Source organism: Oncorhynchus masou, chromosome 18, assembly GCF_036934945.1.
Source record: "Oncorhynchus masou masou isolate Uvic2021 chromosome 18, UVic_Omas_1.1, whole genome shotgun sequence".
Taxonomy (NCBI): domain Eukaryota; kingdom Metazoa; phylum Chordata; class Actinopteri; order Salmoniformes; family Salmonidae; genus Oncorhynchus; species Oncorhynchus masou.
In genome coordinates this window covers 59,024,168-59,027,457 of record NC_088229.1, presented here as the reverse complement: position 1 = coordinate 59,027,457, position 3,290 = coordinate 59,024,168, and positions in this window count along the sequence as shown.

Genomic DNA, 3,290 nt, shown 5'->3' with positions numbered 1-3,290 from the left:
CATTACACAATGTTTTCTTTTGTCAAATTTCTTTACAAAACAAGATTGACACCTATCTAGTGTTTATAATTCACTGCAGTATATGTTACAGGAATAAATCAGACATGATGCAATATGCTTCAATATGTTTTATGTCGTTCATTGGCATTGAGTGAAAATACATTCATTTGTTTATACACCGTCTGCCGATACAGATACAGTAGCAATGCTAGTAAATCCTGGGTTCTGCATTTGGCCACAGGTTCTCCTCCACATCACATCTTATGTCATCTTGGGCAATACACCTAGGAAATAATCTTTTGGCGCACCTGATCCATCCCTGGCAATCTTCAAGATATGTCCAGGCATCCAGCATTCATTGCGTCTAGGAGGGACATTTGATCATGTGGATGGTGGTCATAAACCTTCCACCACCATGAGGAAAATGATTCCTCTATGGGGTTGAGGAATAGAGAGTAAGGTGGGAGGAAAAGAGCCACCATCCTGGGATGGGCTGCACACCACTCTGTGACTGCACAGGAGTGGTGAAATGCCACATTGTCCCATACAATTGCAAACGTTGGCCGATTTCACCTCGCTGCAACCCTTTCCTCACCTGGCATAACCCTTCCATAGAGGTCACCCAGGAATGAAAGGAGACGCTCGGTGTTGTATGGCCCAATTAGCGGTTTGTGTAACAGCAATCCATCAGAGGATATTGCTGCACACATTGTGATGTTGGCACCCCTCTGGCCCGGGACGTCCACTGTGGCTCATTTCCCAGTCACATTCCTTCCTCGTTGAAACCAGACTCATCCACAAAGATGAATATGTGGGGTGTTCGCCTGGCTTCAATCTCCATGACTCTCTAAAATAAATCCACAAGGCAACATAAGAGTTAGGCTATTACGGTAGTTTGCATTATACGTAAAAATATGCCATTGTGTGCTTCTGCCCTGTTTGGTTTTGTTCAAAACGAGTTCTGTATTTTATAGTCATCTTACCTAGACATATTGATTCCTGAGTTGCTTGACTCGTTCAGAGTTCCTCTCAAAGGGGACAGTGTACACCTGCTTCATCCTGACTTGATGTTATTTCAGGACTCTGGAAATAGTTGTTTACATTGTGAATATTTCCAAATGTAATGTTGTCTGCCATCACTATGTCCCAAACCTCTGTGAGTTTTATGGCATTGTTTCTGATGACCATATCAACGATTGCAGTTTCCTGCACAGCAGTGAAAATCCTACCTCTCCCGCCTGTGGGAGGTAACCGTTGGGTCCTAAGCAGAAATACAAAAACAATCACACACAAGTGGGTTTGAAGGCTTTGCTCAATTTACTTCTGTAATGTGCAGTTCAGTCAGATGCTCTTGCAGAATGCACATCTTACCTGTTGTTTTGCCGGAAATGTCTCACAATAGATGCCAGTGTTGAGCAGTGCAGATTTGGCTGCACTCTCAGACCAGCCTCTCTCATTGATAGACCATGATTTATTACATGATCAATTATAGTAGCCTGCTGAAGGAGTCAAATACCTAATGGGAGCCAGATGTTGTGACAGAATGCATGAACGTGTGCACACACACGCACGCACGCACACACACACACACACGCACGCACGCACACACGCACGCACACACGCATGCACGCACATACACGCACGCACGCACACACGCACGCACGCAGGTACGCACACACGCACACACGCACACACGCACGCACACACACACACACACACACACACACACACACACACACACACACACACACACACACACACACACACACACACACACACACACACACACACACACACACACACACACACACACACACACACACACACACACACACACACACAGTAGACTAAAATATGCAAGCATGACCGCACACACAGTGTACACCAGGGATCATCAACTAGATTCAGCCGCAGGCCGATTTGTTCTTGAGCGGATGGTCGGGGTACCGGAACACAATTACAAATAATTTGTAGACTGCAAATTGACCGCAAGAAGCCAAAACAAATACAGTATGATGATTGACTGAAACAATCATTTAAAACCTTGCTTATATTTGCATATGATCACTTTTCTCTCTTGTGCGGGAATACTTGGGAACATATTTCTTAAATTCAAATATCTTGGAGATGATTTCCTGGTGTTGTGCTGTCTTTTATGTCCTACAATGGAATAAATGAATAAATAAATAAATAAATGTATTACATTTTTTTGCCGTGAAAACTTGGGGGGGGGGGGGGGGCAAATAAAGCCTGGTCCGTGGGCTGCCAGTTGGGGAAGCGTGGTGTACAACTTGCAGTGGATACTGTCTAAAAGTCCCCCTGATCCCAGTGGTACCACCCCCACATGTATAAATCACCAGAGTCAAAGGCCCACTCGTATTGACCATCTGCTGACAGTCCTCTTTCTGTAAGCGTTTTCAAGACTTTCAACACACTTCCGCTCCCAATGTTCCCACACAGTCCAGCCCATTTAAGATGACCCTTGGAGTGTGTGTGTGTGGAAGCGCATACACCGTCTTAGAGGCAGGTGCATGCAACTCTCCATGACATCACATCCCCACAGCCCTGTGCTTTGAAAGAGGTTGTGACTAGCTTCAGAGGAGATCGAGAGAACCTATTGGATTTCAATCAAGGAATATGAATGGGCACTTTCAGCAGATTAATCCAAATATATCTGATCATTACATGAGAGATAAACTGAGTGGGTGTAGTTGATGATAAAGGAAATATTAGCTAGTCTATTCATGACTCACTAGAGGGTACTCAACCCTGGGGGTATAAACTATAAACAGTGGACCTCTCTGACCCCTACAGCATTCCATGCTAATCAACATTGTAACTGTAATTGTAATTGACTAAACCTTTTACTGCAGTGGGCTACTTCAGGGTCACACGAGTGTTTCTTGGTAGTCTTAAACAAATCTACATTGAAACAAAGCCAAAGTATACACCTCACACACATGGTTATGGGCTTAAAAAAAAGAGAAGACACTGGTGTGCTTTGGGTTGATGTCCTGTTGGAAGGTATACCTTCGCCCCCGTCTGAGGTCCTGAGAGCTCTGGAGCAGGTTTTCATCAAGGATCTCTCTGTACTTTGCTCCGTTCATATTTCCCTTAATCCTGACTAGTCTCCCAATCCCTGCCGCTGAAACAGCCCCACAGCATGATGCTGCCACCACCATGCTTCACCATAGGCATGGTGCCAGGTTTCCTCCAGACATGACGCTTGGCATTCAGGTCAAAGTGTTCAATCTTGGTCCATCAGACCTGAGAATCTTGTTTCACATGGT